The 12,223-nt window shown below is 41.8% G+C and overlaps 1 protein-coding gene across 3 annotated transcripts in view; it reads right to left on the minus strand.

Moving 5' to 3' along the window:
* Arpp21 (cAMP regulated phosphoprotein 21) overlaps nucleotides 1–11,276 on the minus strand; it is a 155,412-nt gene extending 144,136 nt beyond the window's left edge. The window contains exon 1 of one of the 3 annotated variants that reach the window (XM_051201418.1): nucleotides 11,100–11,276. The gene's annotated coding sequence lies outside the window, so the exon portion shown is untranslated. Of the gene's footprint in view, nucleotides 1–7,771; nucleotides 7,925–9,117; nucleotides 9,275–11,099 lie in introns of those variants that run through there. The other 2 variants (XM_051201433.1, XM_051201450.1) reach the window with 2 other exon arrangements.
* Nucleotides 11,277–12,223: the final 947 nt, after the last annotated feature.

Here is a 12,223-nt window from a genome sequence, read left to right on the forward strand (position 1 = left end):
CTTTATAGATAGCCCTCAAGAATAGGTGTGTGGTGCTTGTTTTGTCTTTTTCTCCTTGTTGCAATATTCTGGGGTAAGGTATTTGGACAGGAACCAAGCTGGGGGAGTGCATCCAGATGCCATTTCCTGTTTTGTTTACGTCACTATCTTTATTTAATCCTATGATTCTCACATCAATAAAGCATCACCCTAAAGTCCTACCCAGAGAATGTCAGGATTCAGGCATCTGCACTGGCCTGTGCTTGGGGTTCTGACAGGATACGTCCTCAGCTACAGCCACTAAGAGCACTAAGAGCACCACTTGCACACATTCACTGTGTTCCCTTTTAAATGGGCCCGCCCCCTTCTCTCTCTCTCTCTCTCTCTCTCTCTCTCTGTCTCTCTCTCTCTCTCTCTCTCTCTCTCTCTCTCTCGTGTGTGTGTGTGTGTGTGTGTGTGTGTGTTCCTATCTCTCCCTAGAGGCTGGTTTTTCCCTTCCCCTCCCCCTTTCCCCATTTCCTTTCTCCTAGAAAAAACAAACAAACAAACAAAACAAAACAAAACAAAACAAAACCTTCCACCTGAGCTCCGTTGTATAGAGTCTTTCTCTCACATGCTGTTTTTTGTTTTTTTTTTGTTTTTGTTTTTTTTTTTTTTTAAATTACAACAACCTTTGATTGGATGTTTTCTCTCAACCTATGGAAAGAACTGCATTAAAACAGAGGAGGGAGGAGGAGGATAAGCACAATAACTATGACTAGGAGGAGGGGGTCTGGGATAGCTGGGTAATGGGTCAGGTGATGTGTAAACCTGAGGACCTTACTGAGGTAAGCTGAGCTGACTATGAGACCAGATGCCAGTGAAAAGCTGGGTGTGGCTGCTGATACCTGTATTCCCACTGCTGGATCAGACATCTACTGGTAGCTCCCTGTAGCTGCTTGGCCTGCCAATCTAGTTGAATCAGGAAACTCTAGGCTCAGCGTGAGAGAGAGAGACCCAATCTCTGTCCCACCAAATACCAGCATACACATGTGCACACATACAACCACATACACACAAACTAACACAAAAGAACTTTGAATGTACACATTACAGTACAAAATACATGTAATTATCCGTTGCAAATGCTGTGCTTGGCAGGTAACCTGCAGGTTAGATCATTCTTCCTCTGGGATTTCCTACAGAACTGTACCTAATTCTACCTCCTTTTAACTACGGACAGCAAGCTGCTATCTATCAAGAGCAGTTAGATGGTTTTATTTTTATGGACCTACTTTTCAATGTCTTTTCTCTAACACATGGGTATAAAACCTCACAACACATTTAAAGAATGAACTATCTTTACAACAACCTATAGTTTAATTTGAAATCACCTCACATACGTATAGATGTATGTATTATCATGCATTATGTGTAAATATATGATTATTTGTATCTATTATCTAGATATCTATGCAACCATCTATCACATGTGTATCTCTCTGTCATCTATGTATTTATCTATCTCAAGATTGCCCTTATAGCTGATAACAAAGCAGTCATCAGTGGTCCTGGGAGAATTACTGGCATTTACATCTGGTTACTCTATAGTCTTCCCAAGAGATAGGAAGTGATCAGCTCTCCTGTGGTTTCAGAAAAGTAGTCTTGCATATGGAAACCCTGGTGGGCTAAAACTCTCTGCTCTCTAACTCTGAGTTTGCCTTCTGCTACAGGTTGCCCACTTGCCTAGTCCTTGGGATTGACCCTTCCCCCACAAGGCAGACTTAATCCCCTCATAAGCACACATCCGGGAAAGGCCAGATGTCTTCTGCACCATGGGCCAAGAATTCCAAACTGTGTTGTTTTGCTTTTGCCTCATCACCTCCAACACTTGCTGAGTATTAACTGTAACTTTCTGCCTTGCAGGTAGGCACTGGGTTTAAGCAAGCTGAAGCTGGAGAGGCCTTATGACTGCCACGGAATTCCTACTTGCTTACTGAAATAGGAAAAGAAACTTGTTTGAAACAGCAAAGGGGAAAAAAATCTCTAGAGCAGTTATATGTTATATTTAAGAATATGTCTTTGTTCTTTTTCAGAAAGATATCCCTCAGACCTACTAGAGCTGAAATTCAATGAAAGGGATACAATTAAAACTTCACGTGGGGTGGGACTGATTAGAAACCCCCCAAATATGAACTGCAGTCAATAATAAAGGTCAAATTCAGTTTCATGCAGTAAACTATGGTTAAATAACTACCATATATAATCACTCTACTAGTCTGAAACTGCTTAGGACTATGAAGAAATATTTAAGGGAGTTTTGGCTTTTGGGAATAAATGTATTTTGTTGATTTTAACATATACTCTCTGTATCTGTATGCATCTATGTCGCCATGAATTTCTTTTGTTTGTTCCCAGCAAATCTTGTAATAGCAAAGGTTTGTAAGCACACCCCCAGGCTTCTGAGAATTTCCATTGGATAACTTATTATGTTATTTCCCTCCAGAAAAATGTAAGATATCCAAATTACAATAGTGAACACAAGACAATTATCAGATGCATTTCCTGCTGTGTGCGGCCCACATTCTCCTATACTGAGCACCGTTTGTGGTTTCCCTGTTTCCTGTTAGGGGGAGCTAAGTGGGAACCCCCATCATGACAGCCCTGTCCTTCCTACTCTGGCGGTATTCGAAGGCACAGTGCTGACTCATTGAGCAAAATTATCCACACAGCCGCTTCACAATCAGAGGTCATCTCAGCTGCTCTTTCCAGAGTGTGGGAGACAGGAAGCCGGAGTTGGGAAGGACAGAAGCTGCTCGGTGTAGTGAGATATCCACCTCATCCCCAAACTATTCTCTTTCTCCTAGATTAGAACACTGTTTTTAATCTCCCATGCCACCTGAACTCTGTTGAAAAACTCCCCTACCTGGATTGACTTGGAAGTCATGCCTTTGTGGGGGTCATCCCAACCACCACCTGTTCAAAGGGTTAACATTGGGCTTTCTCTTTTAGTTGTTAGAAATTACACGAGTAAAATACCCTGAACAAGTCGTGGGTTTGGGGAACTCTTAGGCAGACATCTCTTCCCTTAGACTCTGATAGAAGGTAGGGCCTTGTGAAAACGTGCCCTTTCCACAATCAATACCCCTGGAATTTAGTTATTAACTCTGCCTTCGATAAGTCATAGACAGAAAGTATTAAGCTGCTCATTAATTTTTAACCACCAAAAGTTCTTATCATATTTAGCAGTTGGGCATGGTGGCATGTTTGCAATTCTAACATCTGGGAGTCTTAAAGATCATGAGTTCTAGGCTAGCTTGTGATAGATATCAAGAGCCTGACTGAAAAACCAAAAAAATGTAAAGAGAAAAGAAGGAAGGAAGGAAGGAAAGAAAAGACTATTAATGGAAAGGTTCTGAGCTCTTTCTTTTAAAACACTTTTTAAAAAAAGAAGTTGTGTTAGATGAAGAACACTGGTTGTTTTACTAGAGGAACCAGGTACAATCCCCAGAACCCATGTGGCAGCTCACAGTTCCAGGGGATGTGAAACCCTCTTCTGCAGGCAAAGCGTAAACATAAAAAAATAAAATAAATAAGAGAGTTGTGTTTCATTTATGTAAAGAAATGAATCTCTGCCTAGGATTGAATCTGTGCCTACTGTTTTTTAGTTGGAAGAACAAAGGTTCTAGTGGATCCACCATCTGTGTGGGGGAGTGTGAACCCTGGAAGGCAAGCCAAGTCCCATCCCACTTTCTAAATGGGGAACGGAAGCAGATAGTAAGTCAATTGCTAATTATTTAACTAGCGGATTTTTCAGATTGGAGAGCTAGTGCATGGGTTAACTACTAAGCTAGGGTCCCCAGTTTGTTCCTTACTCTTAGGAAGAAGCCAGACATCTAGATCAAATACCAATTCAGGTGACCAGCTCTGTGTCGGGAGGTGAGTGGAGAATTGAGATTTGGAGGGTGCAGAATCTGAGAGAGGCCACAAACTCTTCCTGGGGAGGAAGGTTCTTCATCTCCCTCAGCTATTTCTGCTCTTGTCACCTGAGACCCTAGCCTACCTGTGAGCACATCCTCTCCACTAGTTCTAACCTGAGTTTCAATCCCAAACTTCACTAAAGTAAAAATACATTTGCTTTGAACTTCCACACAGATATGAAATCAATTGTGGACGGATAATTATATCAAGGCAAGAGAAGATGTGTAGTGTTCAGAAATGTTTACATTCATTTTTTTTGTGTCAGTATGGTGTATATGTGTGTCCCTACGCCACCATGTGTGAGTGGCCTTCAGAAGCCAAGTTGCAGGAGTCTGGTCTCTCCTTCCACGTGTAGATACCAGGGATCAATCAGCCTTGGAGACAGGGACCTACATTAGCTGAGTCATTTCACTGAGCCTAAAATTTTTGTGATACATGGACTGGCACATCCTGTCTATTCTCTGACTGCCTGATACTGAAAAAGAATTCCTAAACAGAAGTTATTTATAGTTCCAGGAGAAAGCAACTATTGTGAGACTAAACATGCCTTTCTGACTATATACATGACACTCTGGGGCCAGCCGGTTTGGTTTCTACAGCAAGCTCCTGCAGCTTGATAAACACTGCATTCCTGGATGCTTCCAGAACATTCTTAATGAATACGTGAAAGCCTCAAGATTGAAATGGATTTTGGTCTTTACAAAAGAAATATGTTAAGGGAAGGATTAAAGGAACAAATACAAAAAAACCATTAGGTCAACTCTTTGCAGTGGTGTTTTTGACCTCCTAAAATTCTCCCCACACCAGCACAGCTAAATAACTTCATAATAAATAAAACATAAATGAGAAGCTATGAATCTATGGAGTGTGAGTGTGAGCTCAAACATTCCCCAGGAGAATTCTCACAGCTTGTTTGGGAGAATTCAACACCAGTTTTGACTTTGTGCCATATTGGTTTAAGGATTCATGATCTGACAATAAACCATGTGGACTCATTTCCTAGAAAAAAAATAAATCAACCTGTGAAGTGTAGCATCTCCAGCTACCAAGTTGCTTAACATGCATCTAGGCATTTGCTTCAGAGAAGCAGTGCTTAGCTAATGCAACCGCAGCACAAATGTTAGTTCTGCAGTGAACAGGGAACATCCTTGTTTTCTCCTCAGCTCATGATGCCATTAGGTCATTACCACAGCATTCAGCTGCACTGGAAACCCCACAGAGGTTACACATAGTGACAAGCAAAATACGAGGAGAAGGCGTCATTCATTGAGTTCTCCTATAAATAAATGTTAGAATGTCCTGTGAAAATTTTTTTGTGTTTTTAGAAACTTGGGCGTCATTGAACAGTTTTTAATTTTCCCATTGAGCTTATTATAGCTAAATTCAACATTAAGGAATCAGGACTAACTTCTGAACATCAAGAGTTAGCCTGCCCCTCCTTTAAATTCTGTGGTCCATGTCCAGATTTTTCTAAATTGCTGTAACATTGAGGAAATCTTCTGAAAGCAACTTGAGATGCTGAGCATCTCTGGGTGGTCTCTGTACTTGTCAAAACATAATTTATCTAAACTGGGAAACACAAGCATTTAGAAATTGATGTTCCATGTTGGACTTTAAAAACATTGAAATATATTTATCTCACATATATTGATTCCTTTTACATAGCTTTAAATTACTGTTAAATTTATTTATTTTGTGTGTATGGGTGTTTTGCCTGTATGTATGTGTGTGTACCATATGCATGCCTATGGATAGTTGTGAGCCACCATGTGGCTACCGGGAACTGATCTCAGGTCTTCTGTGAGAACAGTCAGTGCTCTTAAACACTGAGCCATATCTCCAGCCCCTCCCATATGGTGACTCTTCATCTAAAACAAAATGCCAGGGTGAACAAGCTTATTTTCCTCTTCATTAAAGAGTTTGTGTGCTGGAACGTTCTGAAGTAAGGGTCTAGGCAATATGAAGGGAGTCTGCTAGGTACCAGAAACCCACCTTCCTGTCTTGTTTTTGGGTTATGGTTTCTGCTTCTATCTCCTGTATTTACTGTCTAATAATAGAGCAGCCAGTGACCTGGAAATAAAAGAATTATGATTACTAAGAATTCCAACGCCAAATTGGATGACGAGGGCAATAATCAAGAAATTGATCTAGACTCATTTATTTAGATAAATTTGTAAATTTGTCTCCTGGAAACAGCTATAAAGAGATGATTTGATAGTTCATTAGATAATGTGTTTCTGCATCAAAATATAGCCCACAATATGTCAATAAGCCTCTACAAAATTTGCCAAGTATTTGAAATTTAAAATGATGTCACTGTTGTCTTCTTCAGTCTTGAGTCCTCTCTTTAAAGTAGAACTAAATGTTACATGTCGCTGTCTTTAAATTAATGTCATGTAAGGGGTTGTTGACTTTATCATTAGCACAATTTTGTCCCCAATTATTTTTTAGAACTGCATACATCATCTGGAAGTCTTATGGAAATTAAGACCATGCTAGAAGGCCTGTTTAACAAGAGGCAATTTGTGTTTCACCTTTCCTGGAGAAAAAGCTAATGATTATCTGTTGTTAAATAAAAGGAGTGGAGGTAATGTTTTTAAAATGTGATGCGAATTTATGGCTGGGGAACAATTATGAATAAATGCCTTGAATGAGACACTCCTAGATTAAGTGATCAGCATTTCAATAAGTTGCAGTGGCCATTTGATCCTCATTTTTATTATATAGAACATAAACATCTTGTAAGTTTGTCATATTGTCATATGCATTAAGCTGTGGATATAAACACTTCTGGAAGAGATTTTCTTATGAAAAATGCATAGACGGAATTTGAAGCATTAATCTATCATGACCACAGATGGTGGTTAACATTCGCCTCTCTCCACTTGGCAGTGCTAGGAGCTATACTGGCAGCTAGAAAAGAAGGAGGAGGAGGAGAACTAGGAGGAAGAGGAAGAAGGAAGAGAAGCATTGCATAAAGCTAAGGATCCAGTATGAATACAGAAAGCCAGTACCATATAGTCAAGACATTGTCTTTTTTTATCTCTTCAATTATTTGTGTAATTATTTTAATTACATTTCTTTTTTCCTTCAACACAAATATGTCCCAATAATGACACACTCAAGAACCGATGCATGTGTTTTATGTACTAAGAAAACATCTCTAGATAGAAGAGGCTTGAAGACCATAGCATGACAATCTGGTCAACATTAAAAACTGTTGCATGAGCTTGATACCTGAGTAATTTATTCTTTATCAAGCTTAGTAAATACATGATGACTTATGTTACATCTCAGTTCATATTGGATCTTAATAGATATGAGATATCTGTCTGTGGTGTAAATATATACAATGAACACAATATCTGTGGCCAACAATAATTTAACATGATCTGAATTAATTTAAGGCTGAAGTATTGAGAAATCTATTTTTAAGAACTTACCATGAAAACATCTTAAAAGAAACTCAGGACTTAGAAACAAAGATACAAATAGTCTTGCTTGTGTTGCTTCTCAGTCTCTCTTTGCATTCCACAATCCTTTAGCATAGGCCTATAATAGTGTTTAAAATGTGTTTTTCAAATTTAATGTCAAGTATTGGAGCGAGCAATACAAAAAGTAAAACCCACAGAAACGTGGAACCTCTGGATTAAGAAGATCCTTTGTCTTAAAGAAAAAAATGGAAGCTTTAAAAATACAACATCACTGACCTAAGGTATGTTGACAACTCCCCAGGTGACCTGATGCATTGTTATGGAAGGCAGGTCCTTCTGTTATCGGGAGAGTCAGATTCTTAAATGCCCAACCCAGTTTAAACAATGTCAGTACTTACCCTGGAGAAATGGCTTCCCATGTCAACTACACTTGTAGGTCTCACATTCTTGCCTAATCTTGTCACAGACCAGATTCAAGTTGAACTGACTGATGAACAATTAGTTAATTTGCAGTGTTCAGCCCTGTGGACTTCAAACTGTCTTCTGTACATCCTAAAGGAATTCTCCCCTTCACATCCATGCCTGACTACTATCTATGTGGTGTCTTCAGAAGCTGACTCATCCTAAGCTCTGCTCACACAGCTCATCATTATCTTGTCCAAAGGCAAAATGCACTTTGAATTCAGATGCGAATGCCCTCGGACTTGAGTAAGACACCAGTTCTCTGGTGCAAAATGCAGAGCCCCGAGGGAAATATTAACAGCCAGTGTGGGTGGTTTTCCCCCTCTAGAAATACCAGTTGGAGGACAAATGAACCAAAACAAACAAAATTTTCAATATCATCATGCAAATTATTATTCTTAGTTGTTTATTTTGTTTCTAACTTAGTCACAGTCGTAGTGACTTTTTAACTTCTCTAGAATCCGCATTCTCTTTAGTTTATTAATTTTGAAACTGCTGAAGTGTTTTTACTAATGAGCTTCACTTTGAGGGAAAAACAATTGGCCTGATGATTCCATGCTGCTAACACTAAAGTGCGCAAGAACCCTTTCTGATTGAACATTCCCACTTTGTACCTTAAGACAGGTGTACTGTAGAGGTGTCAGCAATGCAGACAGACAGCTTCTTACATCTTGCATGCTATCCTGTGCCCCCAAAGATATCATTCTAAAGGTGATTAATGCTATCTCTGAGACCTGTGCTTTAAAGTATATAGTCTTTAGAAAATCAAGCATAAGATGTTTACCTTAAACCAAGAAGGAAGAAACAACCCACCAAATATTCTATTAAGTCCATCTAAATCTCCCTGCTTCCCTTAGTTGCCATAATTCTGGAGCAAAGTTTCAATCCCACGACAAAGAAAAATTAAACAATCCCCATGGCAGAAATTCAGATTGCCATCACATTTGATGGTAGTTCTTTGAATCTCAGGATGTTTCATAAGGTCCAACCCATCTGCCACAGCAGAACAATGATTCAGGAACTTGAAATTATTTCTGCATTCATTACCCAACATTCTCACAGTCTGTATTAAAAATAGTAGACACACAGGAAGTTCCCAGTTAGCATCTCCTTCAAGTTTTAAGGAACTCAAATTATTGAGTCTTCTTTCTAAGAACCAGGGAAGTCAAAAGGAACACCTAGTCAACCATTCAGAGAGAATTCTCTCCCCCAGACCAATGGATTCCCATTCATAAGATATGAAGGCCGGATTCCAATGGCCACCTCTGTAGCCTGTCTTTACCTTTCCATTCCCCTCTGCTCTGCAGTCTTCACAGTCTCACAGGCTCTGTCTTTTCTCCTGCTTCTTCCATTGCAGAGCAAGGTGCCCGTTCCTTCACTAAACAGCATTAAAAACAGACTGTAAAGAATTCCGGGGTGCAGCATGCTCTAATGGGGCGATTTCTCCAGTTCTCAAGGTAACCACACTCAACTGGGATCTGCTACAAGCAGTCACTGGGAGACTGACAATTTGGGAATCTAATAAAACACACACACACACACACACACACACACACACACACACACACACACACACTCACTTACTTGTCTGGGTCTGAATATCAACTAAAAGAAATCACTATGTAGTGAAATTAAGTCACCGAGAGACCTAAAAGCCATTCCCTGGAGCAGTGTAAGTTTCTTTAAATATGCCTCACCCAAAGAAAGCCCTGTTAAATAAGCATTCACCATGAGTAATAGTTACTTTATCATTCCAGTGACATAAACCATATCCAGAGAGGAACCAAGGCATATATAACATGATGCTCCAAAACAATGTCTTTAAAATTACATTGAAACCAAATTACGATAATATAGACAAGCATAGAAGCAGGAGGTTATCTTTTGCAATCTTTTGTAATGAAACCAAAGTGTATCCACCACCTTAAAATGCATTTAGACTTATTGTCTAGAAATAAAAAAAAAGATAAGCTGACAGTCAACGCAATTAAAAAGTAAAAGAATATGAGGACAAAGGAAATTGAGAATCAAATGTAAGCAGTTACATACCTTGACGAGCAATATAACCCTGAAAAGACAGGGTCTCACAGGCAGCAGCGCATTAAGATCACTCGGCTGTTTGAGCCACTCATAACCAGAGTGTGTGCCTTCCAAATGACTGTTTTTTTTCCTTTTTTTCATGAAAATAGCATTAGCTAAAATGCTATTCATACATCCCAACCCTGTGGTAACATCATACTGAAGAGGAGAGGAGAGGATGCACTCCTGCTGAAGTGTGTATCACAGGCTTTCTGACTTTTACAGAATTTAAAAAGGACTGCCTTCCTGTCTTGCCTCTTTCTCTGCTTACTTAAAGTGGTAAGAGCAGGTTTGATCTCCAAGGCAGATGAGGAAGGGGTGGGCACAGTTTAGATTTATTCTGCATTGGAGCAAAAATTAAAAAAAAAAACCAATACCAATTGGTTTCAACTTTGGAGACAGTCATTCTTGCATGCAGAAGCTGGGAGCATTGAGAAGTCAGACAGTGAAGTGATTGTCTCCATCTGCAGCACATTCTTAGGGAAAGCATTTCTAGCAGTCTTGCCTTGTACCTTCCATCCCACCATCCCCGAACTGTCCTCTCTTTGCTTTTCCTTTAAACTTACACTCTGGCCTTATTCTGTATCTGTAGAAGGTGATCAAGCTTTGAACTTAACACATCTGGGACATAAACAGCAAGTCATAATTTCTCTTCCCAAGAAACTTTTTAAACACTTGCCTAATCACATTCAACCTTATTGCCACCTTTATCACCTGAGACATCTATCCTTAAATTGGAGGCAGCTATGAAACTGATATTAAAATTTTAAGAATAAAACAAAACTATAATTATTCCTCCCTCCCTTTTCCAACCTCTTGGGACTCAGGACCACTGTGATCATAGAAGAAAGTGACAACTTTGTATTTTCTCCACTGAATTAGGAGCATTTCCAAACGTGGCACCACGAAACCCACATAAAATTACTGGAAACTCTGTTACAAAAAGCATCGCCCCTTCCAATTCCCTTCCCAGCTTTTAATTTCTGCCTGATTTTTGGGGAAGGGAAGTCCACCCATACCTTCGGTGAGACATAGAAACAGAAGACAGACAACACAGAGACACAAACAGTTCGAAGGGAAAGCACACATAGATGGTGGAAAGAAGGGGAGGGGGCAGAGACAGAAACCCCAACAGTGAGACACAAAAGGAGTGTGATCCCCACGTCGGAAGAGTTGGCGTTTTACCTGAAGGAACAGAGTGGAGTTACCCAGCGTCCCGGTGCCTTGACTGACTGGATTTCGTTTGGGGCTTTTGTGAATAAGTATTGTTTCTCAATGAATGCTTTGGTTGGGTCGGTTTGGTTTGTAGCTTGCGCCTGCTGTTTGGCCGATTTATTTAACTGCTAGCGAAAGGAGCCCTCGGCTTGGGGTCCTCGCGCAGCCCAGACACAGCACTGGTGGGGACTGCGTGGCTGTGGCTGGCTGACTGCCTTCGCCGCTCCGGACGCTTGGAGGTCGTCGCTGCTGGAGAGCCTGCACGCCACTCCAGGCTGCTGTCCGGTTGCCTGTCAGTCAGTCTGTCCGCACCAGGAACGGTGTGTGTGTGTGGGGGGGGGGGGGTTGTCCAGGCTTTGCTCCTCTCCTCTCTCGGGAGTAGTCACTGTCCCCTATTGCCAGTCCTTGCTCCGATCTGTCTGTCCCTCCGCATCCTGCGGTCCCACCAGCAATTCCGGGATCAGGTTCCTATCGTCGGAGCCTGCAGAGTCTCTGCTACTTTGCGCTCTGGCCACTTCTTGGGGTTGGGCGGGCGGAGGTGACTGCAGGGAGCAAGTGTGCGGGGCTGTCCTGTCCTGTCCCTCCCTCTCCTTCTCTCTCCCCACTGAGTGCGCTCCTCTCTCTCTCTCTCTCTCTCTCTCTCTCTCTCTCTCTCTCTCTCTCTCTCTCTCTCTCTCTCTCTCTCTCTCTCATGTGTCTGTCTCTTCTTCCTCTCTACCTCGCTCGCTCGATCTCTCTCAGGCTGTGTGACTGCGTCCACCTGCCTGTCGCTCTCACAGTCCCGCCGGAGTCGTTGGGCCCCCCTGACCGCCCCGCCCGGCAGTGCCCTCCCACGCGGCTGGCACTGCTCTCAGGCGGCGCCCATCTCCTCCCCACCAGCCGAGGACGTGTCCGGCCGGGCACCGAGAGCACTGCTAGTGGCCCTCAATGGCCCCAACCCCAGCCCCGTGTCCCTGACCCATCCGCGAAGGGAGGTGGCCCTGCGGGGACGCCAGGCGATGCCTGGCCGCTGAGCAGCACGCGAGGCTGAGGCTTGAGCGCAGCCGGCACCTGCTCCCTGCGCCGGGCGCTGCCATCCCTACTGCTCTAGCCAC

This window comes from Phodopus roborovskii, unplaced genomic scaffold (assembly GCF_943737965.1).
Source record: "Phodopus roborovskii unplaced genomic scaffold, PHOROB, whole genome shotgun sequence".
Taxonomy (NCBI): domain Eukaryota; kingdom Metazoa; phylum Chordata; class Mammalia; order Rodentia; family Cricetidae; genus Phodopus; species Phodopus roborovskii.